The sequence below is a fragment of the Penaeus japonicus genome, unplaced genomic scaffold (assembly GCF_977035675.1).
Source record: "Penaeus japonicus unplaced genomic scaffold, GWHDUDI00000001_assembly GWHDUDI00000031, whole genome shotgun sequence".
Taxonomy (NCBI): domain Eukaryota; kingdom Metazoa; phylum Arthropoda; class Malacostraca; order Decapoda; family Penaeidae; genus Penaeus; species Penaeus japonicus.
In genome coordinates, this window is record NW_028234433.1 from 31,169,816 (window position 1) to 31,179,815 (window position 10,000).

General features: G+C 39.5%; 1 protein-coding gene across 2 annotated transcripts in view; it reads right to left on the reverse strand.

Annotated features, from left to right (window-relative positions):
- Nucleotides 1-2,914: 2,914 nt before the first annotated feature.
- Nucleotides 2,915-10,000, reverse strand: part of sNPF-R (short neuropeptide F receptor) — a 145,215-nt gene continuing 138,129 nt past the window's right edge. Inside the window, exon 3 of one of the 2 annotated variants that reach the window (XM_086556141.1) lies at nucleotides 2,915-4,317. The gene's annotated coding sequence lies outside the window, so the exon portion shown is untranslated. The remainder of the gene's footprint in view (nucleotides 4,318-10,000) is intronic. The other variant, XM_086556142.1, reaches the window with a different exon arrangement.

Consider the following 10,000-nt stretch of genomic DNA (forward strand, 5'->3'; position numbering starts at 1 on the left):
GTTAGGATAGAGAGAGGGGAAGGAAAGAGGGTGTAAGAGAATAGAGAAAGACAGGAATTAAGGAAAGGGTAGAGGTAGAGAGGGGAAGAAAATAGGAAAACAGGTAGGAATGGGTAAGGATGAGTTAGAAGGCAGCTAAATCACAAAGACCGGTCTATTTCACAGAACACCAATGTCACGCAGCGCCGAGAAGAAGGGGGGTGGGCGTGGGCGTGGGAGGGAGGGAGAGGTGTGAAGTTGATGGGGGCGGGGGATGGGGTATGTGTGAGGGGGAGGAGGAGGGGGGTGATACATACATTACAACGTGCCTGCAACAACAACATCAACAACAAACTCACTAAGCCACATATGTCTATATTTAAAGAAAAAAATAGAATAAATATAAGAAAAAAAAACAAGTAAAAATGAAAATACGAAAGAAAAAAGGAGGATAGGGAAAAAAAACGAAAAAATACGAAAGAAAATACGAAAGAAAAGGGGGTAGAGGAGGAACAAGAGAAGGAAAAAGAGGAAGAAGAAAGGAAAAGATAGAGAGAGGAAGAAGAAGAAGAAGAAAAGATCGTAGATGTAAGAGACCCATAACGAATTAAGACGAAAAGTGAGAGGAAAGTAAATGGAAGAAAGGGGAAGAAAGGGGAAGGAAGAGGAAAGAGAGGGAAGGAAAGAGGGGAAAGGGGAACGAAAGGAGCAAAGTGAGGTAGGAGAAAATGGGAGAACGTGGGTGGTGGGGGGTGGTGGGAGGCCGTGAAGGGGTGGTGGGAGGCCGTGAGGGGGTGGTGGGAGGCCGTGAGGGGGTGGTGGGAGGCCGTGAGGGGGTGGTGGGAGGCCGTGAGGGGATGTGGGGTTGGGGGTGGGGGGGACTTCACTAACAGAAGAACAGCTGTGGTCGGCGCCAAGGAACCACACGTGCGGAACAGCTGCTGGAGAGCTTGCTGGGGCTCAGGGGACGATGGGGTTCCTTGAGACGCTTGCCAAGACTGGAGGGGGTGGGGGAGGGGGGGGTACTGAGGTATAGGGGCACAGGGGTATTGCTTAGAAGGGGATAAGTAAAGGGGGAGGGGGGGGTAAGGATGCTGCTTTGTGACGCGAAGGAAAAGACATTTACTGCTATACGTGATCCAGACCTCAATATGAAGATCTTGAATAAATCTTATTCTTTTTTTTATCTCTTTCTCTCACTCTCTTTCTAATATTACATAAATATACAGTGACATGAATTACAGTCACTACAAATACAGTGAATATATGTATACATAATCTTAACACCTTCATTATAGAATATATTTATAGAAATGTATATCTAGATAAACAATTTCAGTTGTTTACACTTTAAATAAATGATTCCTAACTTTATTACATTGGGACAGATATGTAAACGACCCTCCACAATCACATTCGTCTAAGACTAAGAAAAGATTTCGTTAATCAGTAAACTCTCAATTGATAATTTCAGGAAGTTGAATGCCTTCATTCATACTTGATAGGAACTTTCCTATGTTTATTTTTGGTGGAACATCTTATATACATAAATGTGTGCTCATATACGAGCACACACGCTCACATGTGCACGCATTTAATACACACACACACAAACACACCGACACACATACGCACACGCACACAATTACACATACAACATATATATATATATATATATATATATATATATATATATATATATAATATATAATATATATATATAATATAAATATATATATATATATATATATATATATATATATATATATATATATATATATTATATATGTACATATATATATATATATATATAATATATATATATATATATATATATATATATATAATATATATATAAACATACATCAGCTAACACACACACATAAACAAACATACATACCAACTCGCATACACATCAAAATACAGACAAACAGTGATGGCCATGGACAAACAGGATTTGAAATCGTATATACAGTTCAAGAGTGTTCATAATCACGGTCATTTGAAATCATCAAAAATTCCATTCATCTTACTCTCGTTGTTCTGTGGAAAAGCTATGAACAGTGCCACATTTTATAGTGCTATGAACAGTGCCACATTTAATTGTGCTATGAACAGTGCCACATATAGTTGTGGGATACGATGTTCCACATATTATATGATGCTAGTATTGAACAAGACTTGGTGATCATCCCAAGTTTGCCACATATGCATTCCTATTAACTGAACAGTCGGTTATACGACCTGGTAAAAACGTGTGCACTCAAACATACAAGAACAAACGTACGCATACTAATACGCACACACACACACACATACACACACACACACACACACACACACACACACTCAAACAAACAAGTGTGTGTCTGCATTTATATAGTAAATAACTATATACAGGTATCTTTATTTCAGATAAAAGTCATAGAACAGATTTTAAAAATAATTATTTGTTATTACAGCGAAACAAACTCCTTTGCCTCGACTGTCTAAGGCATAGAGTGTTCCACAACATATAGCATAAGGATCAATCTTTCCTACATTTCAAAGTTTTTTTGAAACTTGGAAGAAAAATCACATCGTTATTTCTAATATACGTTTTTTTAGCTTATCTTTACAATCGGGGGGAAAAAACAACATCATCTTATTCGAAAATGATATACAGTATATACAAACTGATTATATTGTAAACAAATGACACTCTAATACGAAGCCTATGACAAATGTAGCACCACTTATCTGGCAAAATTTACAACCATCTTGGTAAACAACTTCAGTAAACAATAAATGCCTCTAAGAGATAAATCTATTTATAGACAACATACATAGGCGACCAGTCACCCCTACTTAAGATTTTAAAAAAAATAATAATAATAATAAGAATGTCCTTCTTCTGATAAGTGTCGAAGAAAAGAAAAAAAAAGTCAGATGAACGGCTGCACTTTTTTTTTTTTTGAAGTCTAAGCAAGTGCTGAAATGTCCACCAAACTATTATTTACATGACTAGGTATACACAAATATCTGGCTTGGGTGTTATTTCTTTTTAGGAGGCTCGCTCTACGGCATAAGAGCGACCTTTATAAACACGAGGAAACAGACCAGATATTAATAAGAACGATCAAAGGAAATCTATAACATCTCCATGTCCACGAGGGAGGGAGGGAGGGATACTGCGGAGACGCCATCTTGTGTCTCCCTCCAACCAACGTTACTATTATTTCCTCAGTCCACACGTTCCTTAAAGCTTTCCATCCTGTGTTGTTTTGCCGCAAATTTCCCCAGTTCTTGTTTCCACTCTTCCGCAAGCGACGGTAATGAAATTGCAGCATAGTGACCCGGCTTTTCCTCACCAGAACTCAGGTTAATCATTTATCAAGTAGTTTTTTTTCGTTGTTTAGCACAAAAATCTCTCTCTGTGGACGTGTTTTTTTTTCTTCCGCTCCGGTGTCGAAAAGATCAGAGCGTGTGGATATGCCTTAATTAATGTTATTACGCGACGTTCTCATGCTCTTCATTTCGTCGTTAAAAAAAAACAAACACACATTAATGAAGATCAGTTACAGAACATATTGGCAGGCTTAATGAACAGGAATTGTGGTACGTGAGCGATAATTCCACAATTTCATTTCCAGACATTAGTTTGAAAAAAATATATATATATTCGCAAAAATACTTAGGAGTGAATGAAGCAATTGAAGTGGAACAAAGAGATAAGAGAAAAAAAAAGGAGATTAGACAAACTTATAGCATTATATGAGAGCGAGAAGGACGATAAAGGATTAGAAACTATTCTCGTGTCATGTGAATCAAACAGCTGTTCCATTCTGCAGCTGGTACGGCCTCTCTTAATTGAAGTCAGTATTCTAGAACGAATAACATGTATCTGTATTTTTGCACCTCTCAGAGAGAAATTACAATCAGAACTTGGCTATTATAGCACATATATTGAGAGCACTAGGCTGATACAATAGCACTAGCAAAACCTGCTATATGACCTAGTGATGGCCGACAGCGAGGGAAACCTTTGACGAAAGAAAAGATAAACCTATTAACCTTATGACAGCATCTTGCAGAAGCTTCTGGAATCTAATCACACAAACGTTACAGGAGGTGGATGTCTAAAAAAGATTCTAAAAGCCGGATGAAAGAGACAGGAAGGAGCACAATCAGCTGGGGCACTGACAGCGAAATAGCCAGCCAGCGACTAGACGTATAAAGGAAACAAAAGAGAATCGGGAATGCGATTGGCAGCGTGGCGATGACAGATGACAGGCGTCGGTGTAATAGCCACAAAGGTGTTGGATTCCAAGTCGCGCGGCATCTCCTTCAGCTCAGCATCTGGAAAAGGAAATTATGCATTAGATTTCCGAAAGTGAAATGGATACGGAAAAAAGTATTCGTTAATGTTCAATTGTTTTTCATTTTTTTCTTCTTCTTTTCCTTTTTTTTTAGTGTTTGTATTTTTTCTTCAGCAAATTCCAACTGTAGCTTGTGGTAAATAATGTTTAAAAGAAGTATAAGGATATTTCTGACATTAATTAAACAAGGCATTTGACAGTTTTAGGCTATAAATAGGGAGAACAATTACGTTCTCAAATAATTAAACCAGGAAAACATCATTGTTTTCTGGGTAATTATTTTCCGGCAGCTTAATTATCTCTTTCATTAAGGTGTTTTGATTACCTTCCGAAATTATCAAAAACTAACTCATTACCGTAGGTATGATCGCTGTTTTGACATAATGTTCTGTGTTTTTTTCTCTCTCTTCTTTCTATCTATCTTTATCCTTCCTGTCTTTCCACTTGAACATTCTCTTTCTCGCCCTACTTCCCTACCTCCTTGCCTCTCTTTCTTATTCTCTTTCTCTCTCTCTTTCTCTCATTTTCTCTTTCTCTTTCTCTCTCTCTCTCTTTCTCTCTCTTTCTCTCTCTCTCTCTCTCTCTCTCTCTCTCTCTCTCTCTCTCCTTTTCCCTCTCTCTCTCTCTCTCTCTCTCTCTCTCTCTCTCTCCTTTTCCCTCTCTCTCTCCCCTCTCCTTCTCTCTCTCTCTCTTTCCCTCTCTCTCTCCTCCTTCTCTCTTCCTCTCTCTCTCTCCTTTTCTCTCTCTCTCGCTTTCTCTCTCTCTCTTTCTCTCCTTCTTCTCCTCTCCTCTCTCTTCTCTCTCTCTCTCTCTTCTTCTTCTCTCTCCTCCTCACTCTCTCCTCTCATCCTCTCCCTCCCCTCCCTCACTCTCTCATCCTCTCTCTCTCTCTCTCTCTCTCTCTCTCTCTCTCTCTCTCTCTCTCTCCTCTCTCTCTACTCTCTCTCTCTCTCTCTCTCCTCTCTCTCCCCTTCCTCTCTTTCTCTCTCTCTTCCCTCTTGCCCCTCCCTCTTTCACTCCTTCTTTCCTCCCACCTTCCTTCGCTCCGTCTCATCCCTCTCTCTCCTCTCTCTTCTCTCCTCCTCTCTCTCCTCTCTCCTCTCTCTCTCTCTCTCTCTCTCTCTCTCTCTCTCTCTCTCTCTCTCTCTCTCTCTCTCTCTCTCTCTCTCTCTCTCTCTCTCTCTCTCTCTCTCTCTCTTTCTTTCTCTCTTCCTTCCCTCTGCCCCTCCCTCTTTCACTCCTTCCTCCCCCCACCCCACTTTCTTTCGCCCCGTCTCATCCTCTCTCTCTCTCTCTCTCTCTCTCCCTCTCTCTCTCCTCTCTCTCTCTCTCTCTCTCTCAACTCTCTCTCTCTCTCTCTCTCTCTCTCTCTCTCTTTCTTCTTTCTCTCCTCCTTCCTCTGCCCCTCCCTCTTTCACTCCCTCTTCTCCCTCCACCTTCGCTCCGTCATCCTCTCTCTCTCCTCTCTCTCTCTCTCCTCCTCTCTCACTCTCCTCCTCTCTCTCTCTCTCTCTTACTCTCTCTCCTCTCTCTCTTCTCTCCTCTTCCCTCTTTCCCTCCTCCTCCTCTCGTCCTCTCTCTCTCTCTCTCTCTCTCTCTCTCCTCTCTCTCTCCTGCTCTCTCCTCTCTCTCTCTCTCTCTCTCTCTCTCCACTCTCTCTCTCTCTCTTCTCTCTCCTCCTCTCCCCCCTCTTTCACTCCTTCCCCCCCCCCCCCACCTTCTTCTATCCACCGTCTCTCCTCCTCTCTCTCCTCTCTCCTCTCTTTCACTCTCTCTCTCTCTCTCTCTCTCTCTCTCTCTCTCTCTCTCTCTCTCTCTCTCTCTCTCTCTCTCTCTCTCTCTCTCTCTCTCTCTCTCTCTCTCTCTCTCTCATTCTCTCTCTCTTTCTCTTTCTCCCCTCCCCCCTCCCCCCCGCGCCCTCAACGCACGAGCATCCTTAATTGGAACAAGTTCTCTCCAGTGATTAATTGTTTCCTCATTCTTTAAGTTCAACGCCCAGAAGTTTTCCCGTCACCTTGATTTCATTTGCGTGGATCGAAGGAGTTATACAGATAACGAAGGAATTCCGGAGAGATGCGCGTGTATTGTGAGAGGAATGTTATTATGGAAGGAGGGATGGGGGAGAGGATGAGAACATGTATGGAGAGGGAGGAGGAAAAGGATTATGGAGGGAGGGGAGGAGGGTAGAGTGAGGAGGAAAAGGGGATGGAGGAGAGAATGAGAACATTTATGTAGAGTGAGGAGGAAAAGGATTATGGAGGGAGGGAAGGAGGATAAAATGAGGAGGAAAAGGATTATGGAGGGAGGGATGGAGGAGAGAATGAGAACATGTATGGAGAGGAAGGAGGAAAAGGATAATGGAGGGAAGGAGGAGAGATAGAGAACATGTATGTATAGTGAGGAGGAAAAACATTAGTTAGAGAAGAGAGAAGAGGAAAAGGATAACGTAATGTATGTTTAGTGAAAAAGAATATATGATTATGTAGGGAGGGAAGAGAGAAAAATAGAGGACATGTATGTACAGGGAGAAAGATGATGAGATAGAGAAAGTGAAGAGGAAATGATTATGTGGAGAGGAAAGGATAAGAGAGAGAGAGAGAACATGTATGTAGAATGAGAAGAAATAGGATTAAGTAGAGAAAGTGAAGAGATAGAGAGATTAGATTTTAATCGAAAGAGAGAGTGGAATGAGATGAGTGAAAGAGAAGAGAATCGGGAGAGGGGGTGGGGGGGGGGGGGGAAAGATGAGGGGAAAAGAGACAATTAGGATAATTTTGAAATAATGAACGATCAATAAGTTTCACAAAGAAATTGGTACTCATTAACAAAAGATGATACATGAGCCTATATATAACAAACAGTCAAAAATGTTAGGCTTTTCTCAAAACTTATAGTACGTTATAAGTGGATACTTTATTATACACGGATAAATGAATTACATTAAAATTGAATCAAAATCAAATTATAGTCGACTTGATGATTTTCCTTCATTAAAAAATGATGATGAAAAAATTATTATTTTAGTTTAACGGAGAGAGAAAGATGAAGGTTGAATGAGAAATGGGGGAGTAGAATAATGGAGAGAAAGAAGTTGAAGGAGAGAGGGAGGGAAATAGAAGGAGGGAAAGAGGGGGTAGAAGGAGAGAGGGGTGGGTGGAATGAGAGATAGAAGGGGGAGGTGGAAGGAAAGAGAGAGAAGAGAGGGAGGTAGAAGAAGACAGAGAGTTAGATGGAATGGGAGAAAGAGATAGGCGGAAGGAGATAGAGAGGGAAGTGGAAAGAGAGATAGAGAAGGAGGTGGAAGGAGAAAGAGGGAGGAAGGCGGAGAGAGAAAGAGAAGGAAGCGGAAGGAAGGAAGAAGAGAAAGAGAGAGAGAAGTGGTAAGATAGAAAGAGAGAGAGGAAGAGAGAGGAGAAGGAAGAACAACAAAAGAGACACTCAAAGCATGAAAGAACAGAGACAAAAAAACAAAACAAAAAAAATCACTTTTTCAAACTCCTCAGTTATAAATAGTAAACAACCTTTCCCACACCAAAAAAAAAAAAAATCTCAACGACACACACAAAAATAGCAAAAACATAAACAAACAAGATGAACAGCACAACAACAGAGACCTTATAACTATCGCATAAAGCATGACGTTCAGCTGTCAAGTCAGCTGATAACCCTTATGACACTTTTATGACCGAGGTATCCGTGTAAATAAGGATATACAGCTGCAAGCACACTCGAATGCAACATCGCGGATATGCACACTGCCGAGACTGACTAAGTTTAATTTCCTGAAACGAATAAATAATCAATCACGTTGCGTATCTTGCCACGGGTTGAATAGCATTGGAATTGAATTAATATGTATTTAAAAGAGTTGCCATTACTATATTATTATTATCATTAAATTTTTTTCACTATTATCATTAATATTTCTTTTTTTCACTATTATCATTATTGTTTTCATTTTCATTATTGTTTTCATATTCATTATTATCATCACTTTCATTATCATCATCATCTTCATCATCATCATCAATATTATCATCGTCGTCGTCATCGTCATCATCAAAATCATCATTGCCATCATCATTATTATCCTCACTTTTATCATCATCATTATTATCATCATTATAATCTTTATTATCAATAATTATGTTATTATTATCATCAACATCATATCAAATCATAATACTTCTTTGCGAGTCACAGCAGAATGAAACCTATGATCTCTTAACACAATACAAACTCTAAAACAGATAGCATAACCCCCAGGAGCCAATACGAAGACCCAGAGCAACGAAAAGAGGTCACGTGAGGTCAAAGTTATTTAAATTTATGTATCGTTGAGTGATAACCTTATCTTTCAGGATCGCAGCGAGCGGATGGACCGATCACGGGCCTTGGAATTATATCACTCACAGAGATGTGGGTTTAGCCTTTCGTTATTGCTGAGCATTTTCTTTTTCTTTTCTTTTTTGATACGTATATAGAGAGATGTACCGAAACGCACACACGAAAATACACACTAAGACATGCAGATACACACACACACATATACAAACATACTAACACATAAATACACACACACACATAACACATAAACAGACACACACACATACACACATACTATCACATACACACGCAGACACACACATAAACACACACAGACACACACACATACACACATACTATCACATACACACGCAAACACACACATACTATAATATACACACACACACACATACATACACACAAACATACGCACACACAAACATACAAATAGATACAGTAAATTCGTATAGGAAATACAATGCTGGAGGATATATAAGAGCTCCCCTTTTCGTGCAACTCGGTGGTACAACAGAAGGCTTGCGATTCAAATTAATTGGGTCTATCAAGGAATTCCCGTCCGTGGTAACGAAAGTTCTTGCTTGTTCCAGATAAACACATACAGACACACACACATACTCACTCAAACACACACACACTCAAACACACACACACGCAAACACACACAGAGACACACGCACACACATACACATACACATAAACACTCACTCAAACACACACACACGCAAACAAACACACATTCCGTTTTTTTTTTTCTTTTTTTCGGTTCCTTCTCGGAAAAAAAAGCCAACAATTATGGACGGGAAACAGAGGGTTAAATTCTGATTTTTTTCCCCCTTTTTTTTCTTCCGTTCTACGTCAAAGTTATCTGAACAGTTTTCCCGAGGGCTTCAAAATCGGTAGACATTTTCATTAAACTTTTAACATAGCGGGAACATTTTTTATTTGCTTTTACCCAACAATTACTGATGAGATAGATTTGATCGTGTGTTGTATAGACGAAATATTAGTTTTTATTATTTTTATTTATTTTTTTTATCATGATTTACAGCAGAATGAAACACATCGGATCTTAATAGAACGAAAGCTTTCCAGAATTATTTGACTGAATTTGTTTATATCTATATAACCATTTTCACAATTCAGTGTTCAAAAGTTTCTCAAAACTGTGAATTCAAAGCCTAGTCGAACGAATCGCCGATAAGTTAATGCGTTTGTTTACTGATATCAATGCCTATAATTACAAGTCCTCTGCCTGGGCGGATGTAAAAAAAAAAAAAAAAAAAAAAAAAAGAAGAAAAAAAAAAAGACATCTCGTT